We start from the raw sequence: 17,188 nt of genomic DNA, 5'->3' as shown, positions 1-17,188 counted from the left end.
ATATTTAGAATGAAGACAATACCAAGTTGAAATTCAAATAGCCGGTGATGTTTAAAACGCAGCAATTAAGAAAACACTCTCTAGAGGACTCTTTTCATTGTATATAGACACAGTCAGACAGACTTCTCACAGCCATTGCCACAGCACACACTCAGGTGCACCAGGGATTTCACACGAATTGACTATGACATTCTGAAAATCGTAAAAAAAAAGCTGTCTATGTTACCCTTTGGGAAAAACTCAATTTTGCCCCAACTATTAGTGTTGCCACTACAAACATAATAGCAGGTCTCAGTGGTTCTCACTTTGGATGAAATTGTGAAGAAAATCTATTTAACAGTCTTGGTTTTAAAAGCTGTAGGTTCATCTTGGAAACCATGTAGGATGCACTGAATGTCAGTGATAAAAATAGATTCATACTAAATTGGTTACCTTCAATAACTGCTAGAAAAGCTCTATAAATTAGATACCATTTTTCAGTGAGGTTCTTAGAAAAAAGTTATTTAACATAATTTCATACCTTTTGCTAAAAGTGATAATTTCTATGAGATCTCTGAGAAACGACTCTTTCGAGAAAACAATTAAAAGACCTGGCAAATTACATATAATATTCAAGTTCGCTATGCCAACTATTGCTCATACATAAGAAAGAGGAACTTGTATCTAAATTTTGCTAATATCCTATTTTTTTACATCTATCTTCAATAAATACATATTGGATATCTATTAGCTAATCATTACATTGGGTGATACAGGATAGAAAAATAAACACAAAATGTAATTCCCACTGTAAAGAGAGTCAGACTGAGGAGACATCAGTGGAAGCTGACGTCATGAGAAACATCCTCCAGAAGAGGTATGAAGAAAGTCGGGCTAAAACGCTCAAAGGATATTCTCTCACCTGAGAGGATTCACATTCCACCTACCATTCATTCTCCTGAGAAGGTAAGCCAGCAGCTTCTTACTTAGTAGTTCAGTCTGGTTCCAGAGACTTCTAGCTCTTTGCTGCCATTTTGTAGTCGGTTCAGATCTCAGCAAGTGAAAGGACTGGAATTATCATGCCCATTAAAAGTTCTCTGGAACCTGGGCTCAGTCTTGGATATCAAAAAATCCTCTAGGATAGACTCTAGCTGCAGGACAATTTGTGCTTGTAACCTGCATTACCAATTTAAAAGCTATCCAAGGGCTGTGAGCCCCTCCTAGACCCACTCTATTGGGAACACAATGTCACTGCTTTCTAGGACCTCAGAGCTATCGAGACAGGCACACATGAAGAGGGATTTGAGGGAGGAAGGACATAGACCAGGAGGTAGAAGCAGGGTTGGGTGGGAAGGACAGAGGAGTTTATGTACAGGAGTTCTGTTACCTTCCTATGGCAGCTAGGCAAGAGGTTCTGGACAACTTTTAGGAGTTACCTCGAAGAGATAAGATAACACCACTCTAGAAACTCAGGATCTAAGAGAACAGATTATATACTACTTCAAAATGTTGGAAAATTCAACAGGCCATCTGCACGTGTGTGTTTCCTGTTACAAAAAGATAAAGAGGCTTTGGGATTTTCTACTCAGATGAATTCTCAGGAATACTGTCGCATCTTAGATGAAGGTTCCCTTACATTACTGCAAAAAGTGGGAGTAGCCACCTTTCGGAAGAACATGATGGTATTGGCAGAGCACTGAAATATTCTGAAAGGCTGCTTTTGTAATATACGTTCCTTCTTCATGTGTATCTTTCCTACTCTGAGATTATGGCTCACCCAATTAAGGTTATTACATAATTTTGCCAAAAATAGAAAGGGGTTCGTTAAGAAGAAATGTTAAAGAAGACATATATTATTCAAAAATTAAAGATTAACACTTTGAATGTTTTGTGCTTCTTGTTGCTCAACAAAAGCAGAAATTCTGGGGCAGCTGACTATTTAAAGTGGCAGAAGTAGGATAAGTATGCTGATTTTTAAAAGCATTCCATGCATTTTTTTTTGAGTTTCGAAATAGCGCACGAAATGTAAATATGTACAAAAGGCTCAATTTGTTGAACTCTGCCCCCATTACCACCACTGCAAAGAGTCCAATGTCAATTTTAGTTCTCAATTTTTGTCTCAGAAAGAGGCTCTGAAATTTTTAATAGAAGCATTACGTAGCAATAAGAAGTGCACTACACATTAATAAGGATACGATAGTACCTTAGCAGAGGATTTTAAAAAAATAATGTGGTCTATCTTTAGGGACCTTTTGTTGATATTACTGTTTATGTTGCATTACATAAAGATAAAAGAAGTCTTTATGCCACTACTTGCTATTTATAAATCTCAACCGCCTATCCATAATGTAAACATGCTTTTTTTCTTTTTACAAAATGACAGGACTTCAGGAAGCTCCCTAGATTTGTAACCCATGCTTAGTTTAAAAGAAACTCTTAAAAACAGCTTGCAATTCATTCAGATGATAGAAGCTAAAAGCACGCCAATACTTTAGTACCAATTCCCCGCAAACTCAGCCTTTCCCACCAAAATAGAACTGGAAAGCATTCGTCAGAATTTTTTAAACATGCTTCCCTGGGAGTTGGGGGTGGCAAGGGGAGACACAAACAGCTTCGGCATGCCGAAGGCAACTGCATGCAGCTTCTCACTGCTTCCAATCAGGATGTCAACACTTGGCTGATCAAACTTGATTTTTCATCTGTCACGTATACCGTTTTCCATCTTGAACTATGCCGAGGCGTTTTGTACAGGAAACACCGCTGCAATGCCTGGCAGACGTTTAGCAGAATGCCGCACAGACAAAACCATGTCAGGGAGGAGCTAGACGCTGGGAGAATACGGAAGCGTGCAAAGGTAAAGCCCCCCAACACTGTCAGCCTTCCTCCCCAAAGTCTTCCAGAGCTGTAAGAAGCGCTACTGTTTCCATGTGGTTTTCAGGCAAGTTGTATGAACCAAGTTTTCAAATGCAAACGACAAGGTCAAAAGGAGGAAGGTTTATAGGTATGAGGAGCCAGAAGAAGAAATGGAAGTGTGCGAAGAAGGTCAGGAGTTTGAAAGATAATGTCAGAAATGTGTGAAGAGAAACTTAACCAGTCACCTAACACATCTGCTCCTAGCTGTGAAGACTTCATCTTTCAGACTCGGGATCATTATTATCCGTTGTAGGAAAGGTTTTAACTTCTCCAAGAAAGATCTATTTTATGGGTAATATTATGGAGCAAAGTCCCTTTAAACCTGATAAAGGAGACAGTGCTTAATAATGGGAGCTCAGGGGCTGGCCCCGTGGCTGAGTGGTTAAGTTCGCGCGCTCCGCTGCAGGCGGCCCAGTGATTCGTTGGTTCGAATCCTGGGCGCGGACATGGCACTGCTCATCAGACCACGCTGAGGCAGCGTCCCACATGCCACAACTAGAAGAACCCACAACGAAGAATACACAACTATGTACCGGGGGGCTTTGGGGAGAAAAAGGAAAAAATAAAATCTTAAAAAAAAATAAAATAAAATAATGGGAGCTCAAAAAAGTGGAAAGATGCACTCAGGTTCAAACCCCAACTCTGCTACTTACCAACCCTGTGACCTTGTACACACCACACAATGCTCTGGACCTTGGCTTCCTCATCAACAAGATGGGAATAACTATACTATCTAGCTGATGGTGTGACTTAATGAAGATTTAAGCGAAAACTTGTGGAAAGCCAATCCCCAGCACCTAGAAAACACCAGCAGAGTATAGTCGTTGCTCGTGAATTATCCTAGTTTATCTGGATTTGTTGCTGAAAGCTCTCTGGTCTGTCTCTCATAGAACTGCATTTTAAGGCCTCAGCTCACTGATCTGGTAATCTGGGCCTTTCCACAAGTGCCAGCTCCTGCTCCGCCGCTCCACAGACTGTGGGACAGGGGCGTTCTTGCCGGTACCCTGTGACCCTCTCCCTGAAGCGAGTATCCCCGGCACCAGTGTTACTGTTCCTTGGTGTACTCCTCTCTTACAGAAAGGAAGGCACAGCGTGTTATTTCCAAAAGCTTGATCTCAGACTGTCAACAGAGGACTATCACCCTTTTATAGCCACTTGTGTGTGTGTGTGTAGGTGGGGAGAGAGTGAGACAGACATATATTGAGAGAGATGAATATATATATTTGCATATATATATGAGTGTGTGTGTGTAGACAGAGAGATTAACATACATACGTAGACAAAGGGCACATACAGAGATCAACCCCCATTCAAGGTCTATGAAAGACTTCATGTAAATTAGGCAAGGTTAAATGAAAGTAAATCAGGTTCAAAGGTTTATTATTAATCTTTACTAATAGTATCCACATTCACATTGTACAGTAACTCAGAAACTGCTCCATCACCACCTCACTTTCCCTCTTTGCCCTTACTTTAGAGCATGATTCATGTAATAAAGATACTTGTCCCTTTTAGTTAGTCAGTTCATTTACTTGTATAGCTGTATAAAGAATGTACATGTTGACTATCAGACATGCTCCATAGATGTCTACTGAATTCTATCAGTGAGGTTTCCAGACTTCCAGCTCCAACCTTCAGATGCTAGGTCTCTGAGCCAGAATCATTGGCCATTGCCCAGAAAATTCTGTGTCCCCTTCTGTCCTGGCCTTTCCCCTGGTGTATCTATCACACATCTTCAAAGTCATCCACCCTGGACTGGATGTAGGTAGCCAGATGTAAGAACTGAACCAGGGATCTGAAGCACCCATGATGAGATTCATGCTCCTAGTATAGGAATTGAGGGTAAAGAGGAGATAGAAGAAGAATATTGCTCCACTCAATTACGAGACTGGGAGTGCTAGGATTGTAAAAGCTGAAGATCTAAAAACTATAACTAATCTTTGTTAGTTTCTTTTTTCAAACACTTTTTGCACAACACTGGTAGGAAAAAAGCATTAGTATTTTAAAGCCTTACCAAACCTTTGTAAACTCCCAGATGTAGAAATGCTTCACATGGTCAGAGTTGCTGTTTATGTGAGCAATGAACAAGGACATGCTGAGGAACAGCCAACGAGGTGCCCTCTCCAGCCAAGTCATCAAGCCTGCTCAGGGCACGCGCCCGACCCAGCACATGTCAGGGATCTCTGGGATTGTTCCTGAATATCCAAAAATGACATGAATGTATATGGTCTTGTGAAACCCTGTTGGCCCATAAAACAGTGTTCGGGGCCTGTGGCTCAGATAACAGAGTTGTGGGCCACTTCATCTTGATTTTTACTTTTCACTTTTCTTGTTCATTTATTAAATGGCCTTGGCAAGCTGATTTACCACTCTTTATATAAGTTAATAAGACCGTTTTTATCATTTTTCTTAGGCTACTGGAGATAAATGAGATGCAATCAAAACCTAGCCACAGAGCATATATGTGTGTATATATATATATATATATATATATACCATGAATACAGATAAATAGCAAATATATATAATTTGTTTCATATATATATATATATATATATATATAAAATTATAAAATTACAGAGTCCTCATTGCTCAGGAGCCATCTATAGATCAGAACGGGACAATGGCACTTCATCAAGGTGAGATTGAAGTATTCAGTCATAAATGCTTTCTGTGACTTCTGACGAAAGGAACAAAGTCATCCATTAACCGAAAATGCAATGAGCAGAGTTTTAAGAGACAAAGATGCTAAACGTGAAAGGAACACTTTTACAGAAACCCACACCAGTGGAGAAGAATTAAAAGGAGTGACTAAACATATTTTAGTTCTTGACTATACGAAATCATGGCTTTTGAAGGAGGAAATATACAGTATCATTTACTCCTTTCACGTTTTAATCTGTAGAAGGCAAACTTCATTTTAATTTTGCAAGTCTTCAAGGTAGACGATTTCTTTCTTCCCAAGGATTTGCTTTATTGGCTTTCGTTGAGTAACAGTTTCACACTCAACACCAAATGCAATGCTGTCGTGTGCTTGGTGCAGGGTTATGCTACTGCAGGGGGATAAAAATAGCAAAGGCAAAAAAAAAAAAAAATACACAGCAGACCAGATTAGCTTAAAATGGAAGATTTCAGATAAAGCTCTAAAACAATTACAACAGATACAACACCTGAGTCTTCGCTGTGAAATAGTTCTTCCTTCATTATATAATATTAAAATTACCTTAGGGATTCATATTTCTTTCTCCCTAGACCTAGAAACTATTCAAGTTGTACCGGGTCTCGGAAGAGTTCAAAATCCAAGCTGCATTGGCCTGCTGTGTCTGTTTACTTACTCTATTTTTATAACACTGCAGAAGCAGAATCCAACTTACCGAATACCTGCTTCCACATTCTGCACCACACTGATTCAAGAGATAAAATTTATGAGAAGCAAGCTGCAAACCAGGTTTGTCTCTAATAAATCCATCTCCTCTATACTATTAAACTCAGGGCCCTAAGGAACCACTCACTGTCTTAAAAATCTGAAACACAGCCCAAAAGGATTTCAGTTTTTTTTCAGACTCTGTTCTGCTGGGTCAGACGGTTGTCTACTTTACCTGTGTGAAATAACGCAAGTTGCTGTTCTCATTTGCAAGGCTGACTGTGTGTACCGACCCCCGGCAGGTTTCCCGACACACAACAGGCTGTGGGCTAGACGCATCGTTTCTACACAGCAATCCACTACACAACACACTACAGCTAAATTAGTTAGTCTAATACATCCTTTACTGTGAACATCTTTCATGCCGAAGAACAATGCCAAATCTAACTTTTACTTTGTGCAGCATTTCTAACAATTCCATGTACCCAAGAAAAATAAGCTTGAGAGTATTGACAGAATGGGATATGCCAATTAAAAGTTGTTGCCATAGAAACAGGCTTTAATATGTTCTACGAAAAATATGAACACGTTATGCTTTCTCTTTAGTCATTTACATTTGAACATAAAATGTGAAAAACACAATTATAGAGAAGGGTGCAGCTCCCTAAGGGAACATCAAACACATTCTCTTGCTCATGAAAAAAAATACAAGCTCCTTTTCTCAACCAAAAATGAACACACACTGTTTTCTTGAATTTTTCATAGATTATTCGACTAATATATCACTTCAGTGTATGGTGTGATTTTTTTTTTTCTAGGACTGAGCTTTTTTTCCCCCCAAAGTACTCTACTAGATTTATATTTTCTGAAAGTCTTCAAACACTGTGCTCTTTGAAAAATAACTTTAAAAATATCTTTTGAACTACTCAAGGGGAAGATCATTACAAAGGATCCTTTGACATTCTAAACACTCTAAATACCACATGTTTAAAAGTATTTTAAGTACATCATTGAATGTTCCTGAATGTTGACTCAAAGGATTAATATGGGTTAGACTCTAGCCAGATGACCATAACCAGCCACAGGATATAAAGTAGTGAGCTACTCTATCACTTTTATTGCTGTTTTACTAACATAGTCCACGACAAGAATTCTGGACGTAGGGCTATTACTCTTCAGATAGTGACCCACAAGATAAATATTAATGTTTTGTTCCCAGATTGTACTCATTTCAGTATCACTCCAAAAAGCAAGTGACACATTTAAAGTTTGTTTTTTGAAAGGACCAATCCATTATGATGTGACTTGATTAATTATATATAAAATGAAGCTATCCTACGATTGGTGAAAATTAAAAATGATTTCTTCCTTCATCAGTTGAGGGCACAATTACATGAAATGTGGAAAGGGTGCTGAACAGAATACTTGATTAGGACATTACTATCGTCTCCACTGATCATACTATTGACAGAACTGAAATCCACAAAGACTTTAATTGAGTATACTTCAAATGAAAGAAAGCAGTTGTTAGGAAAGAGGAGGACATATTTTCTTAATCCCAGAAGACCACCTGAACTACAACATTAAACAGCGTCTGAGAGAACCAGTCCTGTAAATGCCCCTTTCTCTCCTGAGCATTCTCTCCACCTCAGAGGACTAGGGGGCACCTGGCTTAAAGGCAACAACGCTCTTGAAAGATTTAACCTGAGAAAGGCCTAAATACAAGAAGAAATATCCTTGAAGAAAGCATATATTTAAAAATATCTTACAAATCCATTTTCTAAAAAACCTTAAGTTGTCTTTCAAACTGCAACAAAGAGGCAAGTCACATCTGAAAATTAAGTACTCCTATCCAACAGAAAGAGTTCTCTTTCTGAGATTTCTGCTAGCGATGTGCAACCTCTCTTGCATTACATAAAAAGTATAAATAATTCTGAAAACTACACCACCGTTATTTGATCTTGTTTTCTGGCCTAAAGAGTAAATAATCATCATCTCAATAAGCTCTACGAGAACATGCCGACTAAAGAATCAAATCTTCAGGCAGCACTCAGATAAACAACCAGCCACCTTAGGACCAACAGCTTGTTTAATGGCACAAAGTTTGGAACTACAAACTCCTGACACCATCGATTTATAACATTAGACATTTCCAAAGCAACACAAAAGAATGTCTGTTTCATCAAGCAAGGCTGTGCTCCGAAGATTTAGATTTCAAGTTTCAGAATCAAAGGTTGGAAAATGAACATCATGTCAGCTCCACACCTGCCAGAGAACGTTGGCGATGGCTGCGTTAGTGCCCATCTGAGGTGGTTCAACACCCCGCACCGTGTCAGGCTGCCCGAGAGGATGTTAAACATCGTGACTGTAATCTATGTGTTGTTTAGTTTCTTTTTCTATGTTGTTCATAGAGTATTGTCATGATGCTTTACGGTTGACAATGAAGTAGTATTTTTTTAAAAAATGTAACTTCTAAAAATCAATTTGAATTTAGTTCAGATTCTTTTCAAACTATATATATTTCATTTTCAATTATTTTTCCATAACTCTCTACCAGGCAAAAACCTGGGAGCAACACTCTTTGAGAATAAACGACTGTTTTATATATGAAAAAGACTTAGAAAGTTTTTAATATACCCTGATATATGGATAAAAAGTGTAATGATTTGTGGCTTCTCCACTAAGAAGCATTTCCTCTGGGCAGAGTTCGTCACAGCCTATCTCCATCAACCACGCTGCCGAGGGTAACTTTTCCGTTGTACACTAAGGATATGGGGTCTGTAGCAATTCAAATACAAATTATTTAAATCTTACATTTTGAAAAGCAACGTGAAAATGTTTGTCACTTTGTTACCCAAATATCTAACACAAACCGCAAAGATAAATTCTCACTTAATCTAAATAAACAATAAATCTAATAAATAGTAAATCTAAAACATTCTTTAATGGTATGGATTTACTTAGATGCTATGGATCTGCTCAAAGTCCATGACATAAAAAGGGAATCTAAGATGAGTAAAGATGAAATCACTAATTCTCTTAGTCACAGATTAAAGGTACACTCTCCAAATTCATCATTTTTGTTAGGTGTTATTTTTCCAACATGACAGCAGCATAGTTTTCAAGGTAAAAGCACCCTGAAATAGATCACAACACATCTACACTCTGAAAAGTGCTCATCTCTGGGTCTCAGCATCACTACAATGAGAACTGCCCAGAACATTCCTGTGGAAACAAGTGGAGAGTGGGCACTTGGGAAATGGCTCCATGGCAACTATTCCCCAGGGATAACAAACCTTTGTTGATCTTGTGACAATGGATCCTTTACACCAGCTCATCTCATCTAATGTATTCTCTATTCATGCAACAGCATTTCTCTATAAACAAAGTTGTGAGATCTTTGCTATTTTCAGTATACTTTCTGCTCTGTACAGAGCAGATAAACAGCTCCCTAGCTGTGGAGGGTCACAGACACCCCTGCATGCTATGGACTCACTCTCCAGAAAACTGCACATGTGGAATTAATGTAAAATATGAGGGCCTCTGAATAACCCCATTGAAACTAGGAACTCCTTTAGGGGTTCTGTGAAGTGTGCAAGAATCTCCAGTTGAAGGTCGAATTCCAGGGTCCACCCATTGCAGGAGTTGTTACAGACTACAGAAAGTGGGGCTTGCCTAAGGATCCAAAAGCAAGTCAGTATGCACAAAAGCGTTCTCTGAAAGCAGTCTGATAGAGAAGCTTTTAGTGAGGAATAGAGATTTCCGAGAAATTCTGTCAAAATTTGTTTCGAAACCAAATGTTGATACTACCTTACAGTAGAGCCCTTGTCTCACGCGCCCTTGTGTCCAGAGAGGGGACCCGAGCAGGTCTTCCCTCCTCCTGTGGCTGGACTAGAGGGATGGCCCCACGGCCTCTCAGCAAGAACCAGTCCTTGAGAGGGACGTTACCGGGAGACTCAAGAACATACAGAACCTCCCTTGTAAGTGTGGAGTGATACACAAAATAAGCGTTATAACCATTATAGAACCAAGAATGGTAAAGCAAAAAAGCAAAATGAAGTTGCAGGAAAACATCAGGATAACTAAAACTGAATTCAAAAGGCAAGAAAAATAAGAAAGAGGTAGCCCCTGCCCAATGTGAGAAGAAGAGATAACAGAACAGGACACATCCAACTCCTGCTTATCTTGCCCTTGAGGACAAACCTCTTCCAACGGCAAGATATTAAAGACAGAAGGCGCGCTGCATAATGGGCGGGGACAGAGGTCCAGCAGCATTCGTGGACAGGAGAAGCACTATAAAAACGAAAGAGTCTCCAGAAAAAAGAGTCTTCCCACTTATTTTGGACTTTCAAAGTTTCATTTTCTCTTTCACACTTCGAATTACTTGAAGTTTTAGGAAAGGGGCAGGAAAGTCTTACTTCCGTTCTCTCTCGAGTTGCTCCTCCTAACACAACGTATGCTTTCTCCAGCTGTTGTCCCTTTTTACAAATGTTATGTGGCCTTCTGTGTCAGGAATGGGCAGTGATAAATCATGTCAGTGCATTCAGCCTCACTCCCACGTGAGACAAGCCGGCGAGCACTCTCAGAGAGTTTTCCACTTGGCCCTTCCACTGCCAAGTGGGTTTAAAGGCAAACTATTTCATACCTATATTTGCTTACTTGATCAAACATCACCACCTGTGTTTACTAAACAACTCTAAATATACCTTCCTTGGGGTAACTAAGGTGTGTGTTATGACTATTTAGTTACTCCAAGGTTGTTTCTAAATCATTTGACAAATACCCCAAACACCTAATATGGCCCTGCCCTCAAAAACCATAAGCCCTGGACTGAAGCAGGTTAGGGTGTCAAAGGAGAAGCTGAAAAACAAAGTAATAAATCAATCAAACAAGGATGGGACATCGAATAACTAAACTCTTTGACTGGGTTGATCATTTGGAAGCCAAGTTACTCATCTTAGAAAAACATAAACTTTAATCTTTTCTCACCCTATTAAATTACAAAGCTAAATTAGATAAAATTTTTTAATCAGAGATAAAAACACACCTTTCACAGAAACACAGGTGGAAATTAACATATGTGAATGGAGAGAACAATTATTGGCATATTAAATTAAGATCAATTTTCACAGAAATATGAATGTCGAAAAGTAAAAGAAAATTAGATTTTGCTAACGACTGAATATGCTAGATCATCACCAAAATGAATTTTCTGATAAGTGATTTTCCAGTAGACAACAGAGGACACATTTCACTATTCTGCGATAATATTTCAATAAGTAAGTAACCAATCAAAAAGACATATTCATCTTTTTATGTTGTATTAAAGTTTAAAATATTCAAACTGTAAACAGGAATTTTTCTTAAGAAAATAGTGTGCACTTATGGGTAAAGTTTGTTTTTATTTTTATTTTCTAGCAAGTAAGGATATACACTAATTCAATATGCCCTGGGCTTTTTCTATGGCCTTCCTAAAGTATAGAGATATACTTCTAGAAAGGAAACCTAGAAGCTTCTGTTACCTTCAGATATACTCATATTTGCACACACTTCCTCAAATCCTGATGTGTTCATCTTTCAATCCAGGCTTTGTTACAAATAATTTTGAAAATGAGCAGAGTTTAGAGCTGCCTCTTATGGAAATATAATGTAAACATAAAACTTTTTATAATAAAAACATATATTACAAAACGTAAGTTTGGGAAAAGATGTACGATTTTTACCATTTGGATCCATCTAAAAATAGGGGTATTTTCTGACACAAAGCCAGTTTATTCCATCTCATTGCCATCCCTGTTTAACTTACTGCGTGCTCCTCAAATGCTATGGTATAAGAACTTGCTATTTAATTAAGAAAAGAAATCTTATCTTGGAAGTGGCTTATGAATATTTTGATTATTCAAAGAGTCTTCCCGTGTAATGCCAAACAAAAATGTATCAAAATTTAGAGGGAAAAACTAGTAACTCAATGCTGAGAGAAACATGCAGTGGAATATACACACATTTGAAGTGCATAAACACTCATAACTGATTAAAAAATAAACCCAATACAGGAAAATGTATAAGAGCCACATTAAAATATAGCGTGTGAAAATGTAGTAACTTCCATATGAAGAGCTTAATATAATGGATGAAGGTAGTAGAAATATTCCTTCTTCACGCTCACAACACTGGATATATTTAGCCAAGCCTTCGGGGGCAAGGATGACAAGGCGGAAGCTCTAAAACCTCTTTTGAAATCTCTTTAGAGGCTTATGCCCAGTAATCAATTAATGCCTGAAAGTTCCTCCATCCACGCTCATCTTCCCGTCCATTCCCTCACCTTCTCTCTCTCTCTCTCCTTCCAGGCTGGCGCAGTGCCAGTCAGAGTTTTGATGCAAGGAAAGAATCCATTTTGAGCAACTAGGAAGATAGGAGAGCGTCAAATTCTCAAATTATCCCACTTTCTTTCTTCCTCTAATCACTTCAGGCACTCTATTTTAGGCATTCAAGGACCAATATGTTCTACAACTGTTAATGCTGGATTTTGTGGGCACTTCCTATTTTTATACTATGACGCATCTTTTAAACTTCAAATCTGTAACAAAAGGAGATTTCTCAAACACAGAGAAAATATAGTATGTGATGAACAGTGAAGGAAAATTTCTTGACCTCAAGGTTATACAACCTGCAATGTACTACTGAACCATGGCATAAAAATCTTCATACCTTGAAATCTTGAAGAAGAGACCATTGGGTTTAGAATTAATATTAACTCATGCAGATTAGGAACAGCAGTCTGTGGTTTTAATCTCTGTTTTACTTTTGGAAATGATACCTATTTAGAAGGTCATCAATTGCCCTATAGTGGAAGCATCCTCTGTCATTAGCCTCAGTCTATCTCCAGGAAATTAGACTCCTGCACCATTTCAGACAGCGCAGAGGCAGGGTACTTGAACTCCATCTGAATCTTTGACCAAAACAAAAAAAAGCCAAAATAAAACAAATTTTAAAAACCCCAAAACAAAACTAAAGAAACAAAAGAACCCACACCCTACTATACCTCCTGGTTCTTTGCTGCTTATTTGTAGCAATTATTCTAATATCATTTAGAAAATCTGTGTTCCAATAAACTTAATGAGGACAATTCTGAGCGATTTGGAACAGTCCCAGGAAAGCAGACAATATCTTGCCAAAAATATAAAGCACAATCAAAACAACAGTTTGAAAGAAAAGCTGAAACAATTTTATTATTGAAGCCTCCAAGAAAAGTTACTGTGCATCCATAGGTGGTTTCCTTTGCAAGGGAAAGTGCTGTAAAGTCATTACCAAATATTAACGATCATTGGTTGGTGAAAGATGACACATTTTGGTAAAATTTTTCAGAAATAACCACACTTGCACTTAGCAGAGAGCTACATATATAGGAATTCCTGCTTCGGCGTACATTCTGTCAATTTGCTATGGTCTTCAATAGAAAAACTCAAGGTTAATTATTAGAAATACCAGTGGCACCTTCTTAGACAAGTCTTTCTATCTAATTGCCATTGTTTCCAATCTAGATTTAAGTTATTCAGTATGTGTTAAACATGCAGGATAACCATATTACAAATCAAAATGTAGTTCATAGAGTATTCAGCCTACTACAAATAAACATTTTAAAAACTTCTAATAATGATATAACATAGTATATTGGGTATGACTTCTTGATATTACTGCAATTGTAAAAAGCTGTGAAAATTTTCAAAGAGGAAATTTTTCATAGGAAAAATAAATGATACAGGCACGTTTAAAAAGTTTTGCAAAAGCTGTCTAGTTATTATATCAATATCAGGTAGGAAATATTTTTAAATGTTCAAATAAATTCAGAGAGGTAACAGCATTAAAAATATGTCAGCATTATATCTATTTCATCGTAGTAAAATGTGAACTTTCTTATCACAAAACCAAACAATTAAAATCGATAAATATTATAGGAACAAGTGCACTATGTCTCATTAGGATAGCAAGAATACATGAAATATTCTTCATACTCTATCCTTGTGCCCAGTACTTGACAGCTGTACATTTTATCAAAAAATAAATTAATGTGGGGGCTGGCCCCGTGGCCGAGTGGTTAAGTTCGCGCACTCCGCTGCAGGCGGCCCAGTGTTTCGTTGGTTCGAATCCTGGGCGGGGACATGGCACTGCTCATCAGACCACGCTGAGGCAGCGTCCCATATGCCACAACTAGAAGGACCCACAACGAAGAATATACAACTATGTACTGGGGGGCTTTGGGGAGAAAAAGGAAAAAATAAAATCTTTAAAAAATAAAAATAAAAAATAAATTAATGTGATAGTTCTGACTAAAATATATTCAGAGCACTGTAGAAGATAGCTAATTTACTCAATGTTAAAGAATTCTAAACAAGTAACTGCCAAAGATTCTGAATCATGCATGTGACCTCCAAATTCAGTGAAGCGTGTCACAGCATAAGTTTTAATTCCATCAGTAAATTGTCTTTGGAGACATAATGACAACTGACATTTATCGTCATATAATGTGTGCTAAGCCCTGTTGTAAGTGCCTCACGTGTATTCGCTCCTTTAAGCCCTTCCAATCCTAGTCATAGGCACTTGTATCACCCCCAAACGAAGGATGATGAAACTGGAACACAAACAGCTGAAGGCATGAGCTAACAGTCATACGGCTGATAAGTGGAGGTATCAGGGCGTGGCCACGCAGGCTCTCTGAGCGCTGGACCAGCCCAGCTGCAGCGCCTCTCCTGCAGGCCCACATCTCCGCAGATGGTTGAGCAGGAGAGCAGCCAGGAGTGTCCAACAGTCCAGATTCAAAGGCCCACATCAGAACAAGACCTGGCCAGTCTAGTGGAAAAAGTGTCATCTCGGAGCATAATTCTACTAAAAATAGAGAACATCATCTTATCAAAAAGGAAGACACCTTTGAAGAAAGGCACGATCATTACCATTATTAATAGCTTCTTACTCACAATGAAAATCTTCCAACTGCTTGGAAGAGCTTCACTGTCACTGCTGTGTTTTCCTCGCTACCATGGTTCGGGTTTTGTATTAAAGAAACAGGAAGGTGGCCTGTGAATCACCAACCACAACCCCTCCTCCCTATCACATTTTCAGTCCAAGGAAAGAGAGGAAAAAGGAAGAAGAGGGAAAAGAGGAAGTGAGGAAAAGGGAAGCACAACCAGGAGAAGATGGAGAGCCAGAACGGCATGGAGACCCTGAGGTGAGGCCGCAGAATCCCAGTCCCCAAGCGGACGGACAGCGCTGCGTCCCTCAGATCACTGGCAAAGAAATGCTTTGGGGACAAACGATCTGAAGCTCCCGCATTTTTCACAACAACCTCTTATTCCTGAAAGTACACTATTTGTCAACAGTGCTATCTTAGATTCCCTAGGTTTCGGCTCTCCTCTCACCACATCTAACATATGATCATCTACATAACAATCTGACAGATGGGAGGTTTCCAGCAACTATTAGTCAGCGAGTCTATCCACCATAAACATTTCATTCTGCTTCTAAAACAGCTTCACATTTCAGGTATGACCCACAAATAACAATGGTACTTTCAAAGAATCTCTAATTTACGAGGTTCCGACTATGAAGGCAGAACTACATCACTATATTAAACAAACGATTCAACAGGAGAGATAAACAAAGTGCGGTTCAATTTATATTTCTCCAAGACAATATGTAGGAGTTTTTTCTAAGATGTCTGAGCCAAATATCTGTACATATCTGAACAATTTAACAGAATACAGTCTTAAGGAAAAACTACATTTTTAATTCTAAATATTTTAGTCATTAATTTAAAAACTGTTTCTGAAATTTAAAGAACTTCTTTTGTAAAACATAATTCCATATTATACTTCAAATTATTAATTTAAGAATATATTGACATATTTCGTAGCAAGAATATAAAAATATTTAGAAATTTCTCCAGGAAACAAAAGTTTGATATGTAAACTTGAGTTTTCTGAAGTCTAAGGGAAATAAATGTGGCTAACATTGCATTGCAAATACTTCTTACTCTTGGTAAATTATACGAGAGTATTAACCAGTTGGAAAATATTCCCTTCAGGATGTGAGAAATATATGGAAATGTAAGTACTAGGTCTCTATTATTATAATTATTACTTATTTTTATGAATTCATTATCCAGGATGTTGTAAATATTTGTATGCATAATTCAACAGTAATCATGGTGTTTATCCTAACTGATAATCTACAGATTGCAGTGCATTTATGATTTCAATGAAATTAATCTTCAATTCTCTACACTTCATTGTGAGAAGAGCTGTAAACAAGTTGCCAAGAGGAGCCTTTTAGCATTGATGCTTTCCTTGAGGAAGAAAAAAACTCCTTTGGGGCAAACCCATCTTCATTCACTGCAGAATGCAACTATGCTCCAAAGGAGCTAATAACCTTAACTCCTTATAATACATATGTCTAAGAGATATCTTCTTTGTCATATAAATAAGATATAATAATAATAGACATGTCCCAAGAAATAACATGATTAAGTCATTTCTTTTTTGTCCGTGGGAAAAAAAATTACTCCCACTTCCCAAGTCCTCTTTTGACCTATGAGAGCAAAGGATGTGTGGGCGGCGGGCAGCGGGTGATGGGGTGGCAATCTCTCTCGTTAACAGTTCCAACATCTCGGAAGCCCTCCTCTAGCTTTCCAATTATTTTTCCATGTTCCGATACACACTGAACAATTTAATCTTGCTTGGTAAATTTTATCTAGATTATTCCGCAAGCAAAACATCAATTTCACTTTCCTGGCAATCACAATCTGCCCGCTTTCAGTCGGCTTCCTTTGACTCCAGGTTGACAACCCGGTTTGAATGACCATGGCTCGGAAGGGAAATGCCAGGGCATATCTGTCAGCTCTGTGAGTTTAGGCCACTGGAGTGTGGCTACTTAATGATT

At 38.3% G+C, this 17,188-nt stretch overlaps 1 protein-coding gene across 50 annotated transcripts in view; it reads right to left on the bottom strand.

The window, feature by feature from the left end:
* MBNL1 (muscleblind like splicing regulator 1) overlaps positions 1-17,188 on the bottom strand; it is a 200,492-nt gene that overhangs the window by 65,776 nt on the left and 117,528 nt on the right. The window lies entirely within an intron of this gene.

Source organism: Equus przewalskii, chromosome 15 (assembly GCF_037783145.1).
Source record: "Equus przewalskii isolate Varuska chromosome 15, EquPr2, whole genome shotgun sequence".
NCBI lineage: Eukaryota > Metazoa > Chordata > Mammalia > Perissodactyla > Equidae > Equus > Equus przewalskii.
Note: the sequence above shows the minus strand (reverse complement) of the source record. Positions and strands in the feature narration are given on the sequence as shown.